This window comes from Sciurus vulgaris, assembly GCF_902686455.1.
Source record: "Sciurus vulgaris genome assembly, chromosome: 10".
Classification (NCBI taxonomy): domain Eukaryota; kingdom Metazoa; phylum Chordata; class Mammalia; order Rodentia; family Sciuridae; genus Sciurus; species Sciurus vulgaris.
Genome location: NC_136470.1, coordinates 18723169 through 18737302, shown reverse-complemented (window position 1 = coordinate 18737302; position 14134 = coordinate 18723169). Strand labels below are relative to the sequence as shown.

The 14134-nt window shown below is 38.6% G+C and overlaps 1 protein-coding gene across 1 annotated transcript in view; it reads left to right on the top strand.

Moving 5' to 3' along the window:
• The window catches only part of LOC306637573 (uncharacterized protein), a gene marked incomplete at its 3' end in the record, with an annotated part of 78034 nt that overhangs the window by 45471 nt on the left and 18429 nt on the right, over positions 1–14134 (top strand). The gene's annotated exons all lie outside the window — the stretch shown is intronic.

Below are 14134 nucleotides of genomic sequence, written 5' to 3'. Positions count from 1 at the left end.
GGCTTGCTGGGGCGGCCTCTGGTTGGCGGGGCCGCGTCCCGTTTTAGTTGGCCCTGCTTTTGTGGACTTGGAAGCGCGTGCTGTGGACCCTGGAGGGAACTTTGGAATCTGTGGAGCTCTTTTCAAATGGTCTGGATTCGTTTCTATGGTATCTATAGAGAGCATAGTAAAAGGCATCCCAGGGTCGAGTTTTTGACTCTTGTCCACCGATGGATCCGAAGTAACCCAACCGGCGCCCGGAGCGCGATCAGCGCTGGGTGAATTTGCTGATGAGTGAATGAATGAATGGATGCCGCTGCAAAGACTCCAGGGCGGTGTCCTGTTCCTTTGGCCGCCTGAAGCAAGCATTCTCTGTGTAAAGGCTGGAAATGCTTTAATTCAAACGTGTTTAAAGCCGCACCGGTTTACGGATTTAGCCCTCTCCCCCACGCCTTGCGCCCCTGACCTGCACCCAGAATACCCCGCCGCCTGGTGGGAGCGCTGGCTGCGGCTCCGCCTCCTCGCCGCGCCCCTGTCGGTCTCCTCTCCCCAGATTTTACACCCAGGACTGCGGGGACAGGTGCTACTGCACTGTTAAAATGAAAAATTTAAGAAGCCGAGCTTAGATTTGAGCAACGCTACATTTTACCAGACTACCTCTCATTTAAGATCGTAATCCAATCGGTGAAATGTCCACATATACACAGAGATGTGAGTGTTCTCTCATTATATACAATGATTCCCTTTCCAAGCCTTTTTCGTTTTGTTGTCTTTATTCACTACCAGGGAGTGAACCACTAGCCACCTCCCCAGCCCTTCTATTTATTTATTTATTATTTTTTTTTAATTTTGAGACAAAGTCTCGCTCAGTTGTTTTGGGCCTCGCTAATTTGCTGAGGCTGGCTTTGAACTCCCGATCCTCTTGTCTCAGCCTATCCAGCCACTGGTATTAAATAAAGGTCTGCGCCACTGCTTCCCACTCCTTTCAAGCTTTTTGTTTCACCAGCCTTTGAGAAATTGTACCCATTTAACCCCACCAACCAACGGTATTGTTGCTCTTAGAACATTTTAGAGCAACATTTAAAATGTCTTTGAACATTAAACAAGTTTAATCATAAATGCATTTGAAGGCAGGTCACTGGAGCTCCTACTATTAAATTAATTAACCTGGTTGGAAGGATGTCACTAGTGATAATGGCCAACAAATATTGACCATAAGCCAATCACAGGACTATGTTTATTAATTTTCAGACTGTCATGAACAATAAACACAATAATTCTTATTTTCCATAATTCTGGTTTGGAGAGCCTAAGAGATGTACCCAAAGTAGATCTTTGGCTAAGAATTCCCTCAAAATATTTTTCTCTAAATCTTCTTTCCTTCTTTATCAACCCTCTCCCCAAATCTGTCTCACTCTTGTCAGTCTTTCTCCCAAAGAGAAAGAATCAAGTCTGTGGCAGTAAATATCTAAGGTAAGCCTGGAATATTGTAGTTCCAGAAAGGAAGGAAATACTCCAAGACAAAAGCATGTTAGAAGCACAGAGAATCCAATCTGAAAAAGGTTCCCATTGTCCAAATTTAGAACACTTTAAATAATAAAAAGAATTTTGGTGAAGGATTATAACATTATATATACTAAAAATCCATGAGCCCATAATAAAACTCAAGAATACAGGGCAGTAAGGAGTGAAGGGAAATTTTTCATTACAAAAGAATGGCAGATGATAAATGTACCCAGAATACTAGGATGGGGAAATTTGCTATTCTGCAATGGTCAGTGTAATAATTGATTCACAATGGGATTATTTAGTGCACACTAAAATGAGGAAAGCTTGTTAGGGATCAAGATAATCACAGTCTCTAAGTGGCATCTCATAAACTACTGATTAAACACAGAGGGGTGAATGAACCTTTTTCATAGACAAATCTGATGTGCAATAGTTTGGATCCTAAATGTTTCCCAAAAGCCCTGTGTTGAAGGCTTGTTCCCCAGTCTATGGCTCTAGTGGGAGACGGTGGAACCTTTAGGAGGTGGGGCCTGTGGAAGAAAGTTGGGTCACTGGAGCATGCCCCTTGAGCCATTGGGACCTTGAGCCTTCTCTATTTCTTTGCTTCCCAGCTGCCATAAAGTGAATAGGTCTTCTTCACCACTTTCTCCAACCATTATGGACTGTGCCAGCGTAGGCCCAAAGCAACATGGGCAAGTGACTGTGGTCTAAAACCTCTGAAATTTGAGCCAAAATAAGCCTTTCCTTCTTATAAATTGATCATCTCAGATATTTTGTCACTGACAGAAATCTGTAATTGATTCAACCTTAACAAAATGGTTAAACTTATCATCACCCCAAAAGAGACAATATGACATTACTCCTACCACAAATATTTAACCTGAATCATGAGGTGATGAAATCAGGTCTATTCAGAAAGTGAACTATTCTACAAAATAACTGACTTCAACTCCAAAAAAACCGTTTCATTAGAGACAGACTAAAAAAGTTAAGAGAACTGTTCTAAATTAGAGACTAAAAAGGGACATATAGCTAATATTAGTGTAAGATCCTCATTTGGATCTCATATCAGAAAGAAAAAGACATTTAAGAAGATACTATTGTAATATAGAAATTTGGACATGAAATGTGCACTAAATAACGTATCAATGTTACATTTCTTGGACATGATAATACTAATATTGTGGTTGTATAGGAGAGATTCCTTGTTCTTAGAAGATACATATAGAAATATTCAGGGTTGAAGTATCATTAGGCCTATAACTAACTTACAGTGTTCAGAAAAAAATAATTTGGAGGCTGTATGTTAAAAGAAGGAGCAAGAGGGATTTAGCAAATGTGGCAAAATGTTAATGACTGGTGATCTTTAGTGAGGGTGTCAATTGTACTACTCCTTCAACTTTATTCTGAAAATTTTCAAAATAGAAAGTTTGGGGGATGCCAGGCATGATGGTGAACATCTGAAATCGCAGAGGCTCAGTAGGCTGAGACAGGAGGAATGCAATTCAAAGCCAGCCTCAGCAACTTAGTGAGGCCCTAAGCAACTTAGCAAGACCCTGCCTCAAAATTAAAATATATGTAAGGGCTGGAGATGTAGCTCAGTGGTTAAGAGCGCCTAGGTTCAATCCGTGATTCCAAAAAAAAAAAAAAAAAAGGTTAAGAAAGTGCTGGAGAGTGATATTGGCCAAATTATACTGTTATATTGTGTGCATTTACGAATATGTAACAACTAATCCCATCAAATGTGCAACTATAATGCACTAATTTAAAAATATATATATGGAAAAGAAAATAGGTTGGGAATAACCACAGTATTGTGCTCATGGTGCATGGCGGCTCCTGCTGGCCAGCTATGGTACTGCAACTTTATTCCAGAATCCAAGCTGTAGAAGCAGCCCCTATTTGGGATTGTCTCCAAAGTCTATGCTTTCTTTTTTCTCAAAATCATATTTCATTCCAAATATTTTATTTTCCACTTTCAAATTACATGCATTTACTTGAATGGAATAAAATTAAAAGGTGCATGGAGAAGTTTTCCTCCCAGTTCTTTTCCCCACTCAGGTTCTTACCAAAACTTCACATAGGATACCACTGTTAATAATTTCCTAAATATCACTGAGAGTGCTGGAAACCTCTATCAGGTAACCCAAATATATATTCTTATTTTTCCCTTTTTTTGAACTAAAATGCAACATACCAAATACATAGTCTTGCGCCTTGCAAAGCTGTGCTTTTCATCAGCGTGTTAGTTGGGTCCTTTGAGGAGTAGACACCAAGACTGAGTTAATTATGCAAAAATGTTTAATTAAGGGAAGGAGATGGCAGGAGAGAGAGTGAATTCATGTAGAAGCATTCTTGACCACCCTTGCAGTTCAGAGAGTGTATTTCAGAGCCGTCAGGGGTCCTTGAGATTAAAGGTGTCCCAGGCTCCCAGAAATGGGATTGCCTTGGTATCCCCACCTCACCCAGTCTCTTGGGGCCAACTATCCCCAAGAAGCAGGAAAGGTAGCCTCAGAGCAAGTGTGGCAATAGATTTGAGAACTCAGCAACTGGATGGAGCTCTGGGTCAACCTCATTCCCTGTAAATGTAAGTCTACAGAACACATAAAACAAGCTGCATCTGGGGACTTAGGTAGTGAATGCAGCAATTGATATGCATTTTACATGTTCCACATAATAAACACACACTTTATCATTTAGTTTATCTTGGGACCCTGCTGAGTATAATCATGCATTCTGCTATGAAATAACAAATTTTTCTATTGGTTTGTAACACCATGCCAATAATACCAATAGTACCTTTACTTCAACATCATTCCTTTTCAACTCCTTTGTGGGCTGAGTTGGCTGTGAAGAGTGCGTGTGTGTGTGTGTGTAGAGATAAAAAATAGTTGCATATGAAGATGTATACAAGGTCTGTGTGTATAGCTCAGTGGTGGAGCACTTGCCTAGCATACGCATGGCCTAAAGTTTGATACCCAGTATTGCAAAAATAAAATAAAATAAAATAAAGGGCCAGGTGCAGCAGAGTACACCTATAGTTCCATCTGCTTGGGAGACTGAGGCAGGAGCATCACAAGTTTGAGGGCCAGCATGAGCAACTTAGTGAGACTCTGTCTTAAAATAAAAAATAAAAAGTGCTAGGGATATAGCTTGGTGATAGAGCACCCCTGGGTTCAACTCCCAGCGCCACAAGAAAATTTTTTCTCTTTCTTATCCTTATTAATAAATAACAAATGATGTTTATTTAAAATGCAGATGACTCAGTAAGTATGGAAATTTTTAAATTAAATCACGAGTTGAAAAGATAGTCCAGAACATTTATTCCACACCTCTCCTCCTTAGTAGAGAGATAAAACGAATCACAGAAGGGCTAGTATTTGACTCAAGGTCATCCGGAATGCTGGTGTAGCATCTGGGCCACTGGGAAACACCAGGGTATGCAGAAAATGTCAGGACTCCTGAAATTGGCATGCAGTCGTTAAAACTGAATCATCCGCCCTGCAGCAGCCACTCCAAGTCCTTCATTTCCTAGTTTGGGGAATACTGTGAGAATTCTCCTTCCATTTGCTTAGGATTTCAAAGATGTACTAATCCCTTAGACATCTATTAATATGCCCTTTCTTTGATGAAAGGGGACAAATACATTCCCTAGAAGTAGACTCTTCCTTCCACCCACCATCCTATTTCGGAGTGAGAAAGCCAATTAAACTAACCATGAGCTCATTGATAGCGTTTTGGGATGGGAGATTCATGGTTCCTGGTGCCCAGAGTGGGAATTGTTTAAAGTAACAATTTGCTTTTTTGTTGTTGTTCTTCTTCTAATTGGTTAAAGTAACAATTTTCTGGTGAAACAAAATCCTTTCCTCCAGAATCCCTTTCTCTCTCTCTGTTTTAAAAATATATTTTTTTTAGTTGTAGATGGACAAAATACCTTTGTTTTATGCATTTATTTTTATGTGGTGCTAAGGATCGACCCAGTACCTCACACCTTAGGCAGGTGCTCTACCACTGAGCCACAACCCCAGCCCTTTTTCTCTTGATGATACATAATTTTTGCCCTCATTTTTTTGTTATTTTAAATTCCTTACCCACTTGGCTTCAGTCCTAGTCTCTTGGATATAACACTTGCCTGCACTCCCTCCTCTCCCCACCATCACATCCTGTCCTACCCTGCAAAGAACATCCAGGTGGGCCAAAAGCCACCCGCACATTAACTCATGAGATGTAGCAGAATGAGGGGTAAAAGCCCAGCTTACGTTCCAGTTCTTCTCCACTTCCTGGTCCTACGACCTTGGGCAAATTGAATGGTACTTAACTCTCTCTCTATCCCCCTCCCATTTCTTATGTACACTTAGTTACTTTAGAACTGTTTTGCTGCAGTGAGCGTCTATCTGTTTAACATGCGTGCAGTGATGTATTTCTCCTAAGAAGTTCCAAGCCATGTACATCTTTGAATTTGTGACTGAGATGCACAGTCACACTTTCCAATCTTCCACCTTTCCTGTTTGCTATGCAAGAATTTTTAAACCAACCTTGGCTCTCAACTGAAAATGCAAACTCAGAGCCAATAAATTCACCTTTTTATTGATTTCTAGTACAAAGGGCTGGATTTTATCCCAAAATTATATTATTACCTTTTGTACCACACAATTGCATACCTTTGATTGTAATAAGTTGATTTCTCTGGACTTTCTTATTTATTTGTTTATTTATTTATTTATTTATTTATTTATGCTGGAGATGGAACCCAGGGCCTCAAGAATTCCAGGCAAATGCACTACCATTGTGCCTTCTTTGTTTATCTTTTATTTTTTCATTTTGAGACAGGGTCTCACTGAGTTGCTGAGGCTGGCCTCAAACTTGGATCTTCCTGCCTCAGCCTCCTGAGTCACTGGAATTATAGGCGTATGACACCTCATCCTGCTCAGCTGGACTTCCTTATTACTATTTTCTTAATTACCTCTACCTGATTTACATTTTTATTATTGTTTTACATTGTTACAAACTACATAGTCCTCTTACAAAAATTCAAACATTAGGAATATATCAAGAGTAAAGCATGAAAGATATCTTGATCTCTCTGCACTCTATACCTGTGTATCTACAGCTGTATCACAAATGTTTTTCTTTTTCAATCCATGATTTAATATCTATTTGCCCCATGGAATTATTCGTGTTATTAAAATAACTCTCCAGGAAGTGGCAAGAAAATGTAATGTAAGGACAACCAGAATAAAGAAATAGTAACTTCCTGAACAATTCTCTCTGTGACAACTGTGGGAGTATTTTGATAACCACTGGCAGCAGATGACCACATGTGATGTGGGAAAAGAAACCTTGGCATTCAAACAAGCAAATGCTTTGGCCACAGTTTGTTAAATTTCTGCCATGCTTGCAAATGCCAGTAACAATTTCTCAGACCACAGAATTGCTACATGTGACAGGTTTAAGAATGTTTCACAATTGTCATCAAATAATTCATCCTTCCATATGAAAAATTACATGAAGTCTTTGAATAATTGTCCCTACTAAAACAAAAGCTCTAGTGTTATTTACGTATTTTACTTGTGCATTTTGAATACTACTCTGCCATTGAATCAGAAGCTAAATGAGCGTCCAAGTAAAATTTTGTGTAATTCAGTCTTAGTAAGTTTCTATCAAACTATATGGTAAGTCTTTGGGTCAAAATAGACCCCCATTTCTTCCCAAATTGATAGCTATAAATGCCTAATTTGAAAAGATCTCAAATCAATAGTTAACATTACACCTTAAGGAACTAGAATTAGAAAAGCAAACCAAACCCAAAACTAGAAGGAAAGTGAGATAAAGATTTAAGAAATAGATGAAATAGAGATGAGAAAATCAAAACAGAAAATCATGAAGAATCAATTCTTAGCAAACATACAATCGACAAAAAACATTAGTTAGACAAAAAAGAGAAAATACAAATTACTAACATCAGGAATGAAAGAGGTCGCATTAACCATCCACCTTGTAGAAATGAAAAGGATCATAAGGAAAACCATGAACAATTATGTACCAACAAATTAGACAGCTCAGATGGAATGGGCACATTTCTAGAAAGACACAAACTACCAAAACTAACTCAAGGAAAAACAGAACATCTGAATAGGCCTATAAGAAACAATTACTGTTTATAAAAACAGTAATTTTAAAACTTCTGTGGGAATAGGAAAGACAGTAGAATGAATCAGACGTAACTTCCCTGTGTTCTTATATGAGTACATGACCAGTGAAACAACACATCATGTGCCACCACAAGAAAGGGACTCTAATTAGAAAAAGTTATACTCCATGTATGTATAATATGTCAAAATACATTCCATTGTTGTGTATTTCTAAAAAGAACAACAACAACAACAAAATCTTCTTACAAATAAAGACCAGGTCCAGATGGCTTTCCTGAGTAGGTCTTTCAAACATTCAGAGGAAAATTATTAACAATTCTTTATTAGCTCTTCCAAAAGGTGGGAAAGGAGGTAACACTTTTCAACCAGAATTACTCTGACACTGAAACCAAAGACATCACAAGGAATAAACAAATAAACAACTACAGACCCAAATCCCTTAAGAATATAGATGCAAAAATTCCTTGACAAAATATTAGGAAATTCAATGCAGCCACATACAAAAAGATTACATACCATGGCCAAATGGAATTTATCCTAGGAATAAACATATGAATATCAACAAAATACACTGTATAATAGGACAAAGGGCAAAAAACATGATCATCTCAGTAGATGCAGAAATGGTGCTTAACAAAATCCAACACTTTTTTATGATTAAAAACACTCAATAAGCCGCATGGGCTGGCAACACAAGCTGTAATCCCACCAACTCCAGAGGCCAGCCTCAGCAAAAGTGAGGCACTAAGCAACTCAAGTGAGACCTTGTCTATAAATAAAATACAAAATAGGGTTGGGAATGTGGCTCAGGGGCACTCAATCACCTGTACCTTAATCAGGAATAAAAAGAGAAAAGATGTCTACTCTTCCCAATACTATTTAATATGTTACTAGAAGTCAGAAATTGGGCAAGAAAAACACAAAAACATCTCAACTGGAAAGGAAAAAGTAAGACTCTCTTCAGATGAAATGATCTTGTATACAGAAAATTCTAAGGAATCCATTAAAAAACTATTAGAATCAGCAATAAAAAGTCCATCAAGCTTGCAGGATGCAAAATCAAATTAAAGTACAAAATCAAAATTTTAAAAATCAATTGCATTTCTGCAGAGTAGCACTGAAAATTTTGAAGACAAAATTAAGAAAATAATTCCATTTACAAGAATATCAAAAAGAATAAATTATTTAACTATAATTTAGCAAAAAAATTCAAGACGTATCCTGAAAATAACAAAAACATTGTTGAATGACATTAAAATCTTAATAGATGAAATATATGTCATGTTTATAGGTCAGACAACTTAATGTGTCAAGGTGGAAATACTCCTTAAGTTGACTCACAAATGCAATATAATCCTTATCAAAATTCCAACTGGGTTTTGAAGAAATTGTCAGACTGATCCAAATTTCATAGGTAATCAAGTGACCCAGAATAGTCCAAACAATCTTGTAACAAAAAAAAAGTAATATGAAGGACTCCCACTCGATGATTTCAAAATGTAACTATAAAGTTATAATAATCAAAATAGTATGGCACTGACATAATAATAGACATGCAGGGTTGGGGATGTAGCTCAGTAGTATAGCAGTTGCCTAGCATGCACAAAGAAATAAGAGAGGAAAGAAAACAAAGATATTTGATGCATGTGTGTGTGTGTGTGTATGTGTATGTGTAGTGTGTGTGTGTGTATTCATAACAAAATAAAGGGAAATAGTCATGAAAATTACAGTCTTCATTTCTATAACTAGTCATAGGTAATATTTGTAACTACCTTCTTCCACTATCAATCCTACATTTTCCTTTGCCTTCAGCAAGCCTTTCCGCTGGTGTGGTTCTTTACCTGCTGGGGCAACCTAAATCTTCATTTCCTAAGGCTCTGAGCAATAGTAATTCTTAAGACACTCTGTTGTTGTAGTTTTCCATTGTTCTTAATCATAGGGCATTGCAATATTAAGACATAGCCTAAGGTATCTCCTGTATTCCAGACATACTCTTCATTACCTCCATGATAAAGTAGTTGTTCAATTTTCCATTGGTGATCAGGATCAATTACACCATTCAGCACAGTAACTCCTTTATTGCCTGTTGATTCAGAAGTATGAGGAGCTCAAAGTGGCTGGGTGATATTCTTAATTTCTAGATTGATGGAATTATTGTTGTATCTCCTGGTGGAAGCATTCTTCCCTCTGAAACTAAAACCTGTAGTTCATCAGAGCATATAATCACAGGAACAAGAAACAAAATTTTTGCTCATGGGATATTGCAAATAATAGTGAGAGGTATCAATTCCATTTTCATTCCTTGATTCCTGAATTCCTAAATCCTAGCTATGTGAAAAGCAGCAAAATACAATGGATTCTGATTTGAGCATTGATAACCTTCTACAGAACTTTGACCTTGTCCTGCAAGGTATTGCCACTTCACTGATACTGTAACTGAATCTTCAAAAGGCCAATCCTCTGTTCTCTACAACCAGCTGCTTCAGGGTGGTTGAGAACATGCTAAAACCAGTGAATTCCATGAGAATGGGCACATTGCCATGCTTCTTTTGCTGTGAAGTGAGTTCCTTGATCAGAGATGATGTTATACAGAATATCACAACAGTGGAAGCATTCTGTAAGGATATGGATGGTAGTTGTGGCAGAAGCATTGTATGAGGGAAGACAAGTCTGTATCCAAAATATCTGTCCCAGTAAGAAAATAATGCTGCCCTCTCCACAATAAAAGCAATCCAAAATAAGACAAAATCATCAGCCTGCCATCAGATTGCTGACTGATCACCCTGACGAATGGTGGACTTGCTGTTGGTCTCTGCAGCTAGCAGACTGTGCACAAAATAGTGGTAATAGCCAGGTTGGCCTTATTGAATAGAAGTTCATATTGCTGAGTACATGCAAAACTTCCATCCCTGCCACTAAGACCACTGTGTTAGTCAGCTTTCCTTTGCTATGACAAAATGCCTTAGGAAAACAACTTAAAAAGGATAAAAAAAACTATTTTGACTTGCAGATTCAGAATTTTAACACATGGTCACTTGGCTCCATTGCTTTGGGACCATGGCAAGGTAAACAACATGGTGACAAGAGCATGATAGAACAATCTGCTCACTTTATTATAGCCAGGAAGCAGAAAGAGGGAGAGGACAGGTTTCAGAACAAAATATGCATTTCAAGGGCACACCCCCAACACCCTGCTTCTTCTAACTAGACCCTCCCTCCTAAGTGTCCACCACCTCCCAATAGTCCATTAAGCTATAAATCTGTACATGGGTTAGTCTATTCATGAGGTCAGAACCTTCATGATCCAATCACCTCCCAGAGGCCTCAGCTCTGAACACTGTTGTCTTGGAGTCCAAGACTTCAACACATGAGCTTTTGGGAGACATTTCAGATCCAAACCATAATAGCCACTTTGTTCATAAGCCCATGAGGTGATGATGGGTGAATGCAACAGAGGCCATCTGGTATCCACATGACAGGTTGACCCATCCACTTGATTATTAAAATCCTCCTCTGCTTAGGTCACCCTTTGGTGAGAATTTACATATCTTCACAACTTTTTCCCATGCACAGTTCTATTCATATACCTCTTCTACAAATTACCTGGTCATCAATTTCCCAATCATGTTTTCTCCAAGTCTCTGACCATCCAGCCAAACTATTGACCACAGCTCATGAATCATTACATAATGACATGTGGCCATTTCTCCTTCCAAGCAAAGTAAACCATACAATCAACTTTAAAGTTACATCCTGTGATATAATTTCCTAGCCTTCAGGTGTGACCCCCGAATGGAGCTGTAGTGCTATAACTGCCCACTTTGAGGTGATGCAAACCAAGTTCCACTCTTGTTTTTCTCTGTCAGCTGATCATAGGTAACTTCCCATAGTGTCCTAGGCCTTAGGAAAGAGAGGACAGTATAGCAGAACTAGTGACCACGTGTATTTGGGACACTTCATGAAATTTGTTTGTGCCTTCTGGTCTTGCTCGGGCCAATAACATATATACAACTGCCAGGGAATGATTGAGTGCTGCTGCACCTCTTCAAATTTATGGCTTTCTGGGTTAGATAACACCCAGTAGCTCGTTGCATGATAATTTGCTGACCCATGGTGAAATGTTCAGTCTCTACTAAGGCAGAGTAGCAGATCAAGAGCCATTTCTGAAAGAAAAGTTAGTTATCTATGGAGCATGACAGGGCTTTGCTCCAAAATCCTAAGGACATACTCTGCAATTCACCCATTGTTGGGCCTGCCAACAATTTTAAACATCATCCTTATCACCAATGACACTTTGAACCCTGATGGATCTACTCAGTCGTATGACCCAAGCGTCAGAGCAACTTGCCCAGTACCTGAACTTGTTACAAAGCTTTCTCTTGCTCTAGGTCCCACTCCATATTAGTAGCTTTTCAATAAATCACTTGGTAAATGGGCCAAAGTAACACACCCAAATATATAGCAAGTTGCCTCCAAAATCTGAACAAGCCCACTGTGCACCCTGCCTCTCTTTCGATTGTAGGAGAAGCCAGATGTAATAGTGTAGGATTCCCCTTAGAAGGCATATCTCAACATGCCCGTACCATACTGGTCCCCTAGAAATTTCACTGAGCTAGAAGGTCTCTAAATTTTTGTCATATTTATTTCCCATTCTCTGATAGGCAAATGGCTTATACATAAGTTATAGCAGTTGCTACTTCTTGTTCATTAGGTCCAGTCCACATAATGTCATCAATGTTGTGGGTCAATGTAATATCTTGTGGGAGGGCGACAAGATCAAGGTTTCTATGAACTACATTATGATGTAGTTCTGAAGAGTTGATAGTTCCCTGAAGACTGACAGTGAAGGTGTGCTGCTGGCCTTGCCAGCTGAAAGTAAATTTCTGGTGGTCTTGACAAATAGATATTGAAAAATGTGAAGGTTTTTTATATAAAATGGAGTTATTAATATTAATACTCAACTAAAGTAGAATCAAGGAGCCATGGAGAAAAGCATTAAGATTGAATATGCCATTACCAAAATCATCTCACAAGTCCAATCCAAAAATAGGTCTAACTGTTACTCCAAGATTACAAGTCTTACCTACTATCTACTGACACTTGCCAAACAGAAATCACCAGACCGGGTGAGTCACTGACAGCATCAATGCTGTCTTCCCAAACAACTAGCTTGTCTTCCTCTTAGCGCAGCAAAGTCCTAAACTTTTCCTTTGTTCTTCGGACATACAGAAATCTATCCCGGTCAGTGTATATGTCTCAGATTGCAATTCTACTTTTTGTTTATTATCACCAAATAAATCCTTTGGAGATTCAACTCTATGTATTTTTTTTTTATTTCAAGCTTCAAAAGATCATTTGCCTTTCAGATACTAAGGGATGTGTTAATTTGCTTGAGCAATAAAAGCACATCTGATATGGCAGTTGCAATTTGAATTATCACCCCACTAAATGTATACCAATCCACCATTATTCTCCAAGATGCACCAGTCTCCTGCTTAGAACAAATAGGCAAATTGAATGGGAATATGATAAGAATGATTGCCCCTGCATTTTTCAAATTCTTCATGATGGCATTAATATCATAATCCCCTCAGGAGTGTGACATTGCTTTTGTTTTGCTATTTACTAGATAGGGGTAGTTCTAGTGGTTTTCATTTAACCTTTCCTAAACACTTACTCCAAAAATCAGAGAACCAGTAGGAGATTCTGCCAGCTAATGGGTAAGTCTATTCCAATTATACATTTTGGAACTGGGGAAAATAGCTTTAAGATGAGGTGGGAAGCTCACTAGTCCCACTGTAACACAGACCTAAGCTAAACTATATTTACGGATCAACTGACTACTGTAAAACCCTGCTCTTTTTTATGGACCACAGTAGAATTAGTGTCAATGCAGAACCAGTATCCAGTGTCCATTAGTTTCCCAAATGTCTTATTAATTCCCTTTCCCAATACATGGTTTCCCTGGCAAAAAGCCATAGAGTTTGGGTAAAACTGGAAAAAAGATTAACAGTATAAATTTTGGGTATTATACAAAGGTTCCTCATCCTGGGGACTTGGATTCATCTTCATTCAAAAGCTATGGGTCTGTAAACTGGATTGAGCCACAACTCTTTATGATTCATATTAGACTTTTGTTCACTTGGCCTAGAAATGCTCTGCTTATGCAGATCAAATAAGAATTTAGTCAGACTCTTATCATTTTATTTCCAGGAACACCATAATCAAGTTGTAATATCATAGGCCTGCACAAGCAAGACTATTCTGATGGCTGCTTTGACTCTGCTGTCTATCATGGTAACCACACCTGTCACCTTACCTTTGGTGGCTGAGTGCTGCTATTTGGCCCCTGTCACCCAAGTCTGTCAAGGTAACCACACCTGTCACCTTACTTTTGGTGGCTGAGTGCTGCTATTTGGCCCCTGTCATCTAAGTCTATCATGGTAACCACACCTGTCTGTCACCTTACCTTTGGTGGCTGAGTACTGCTGTTT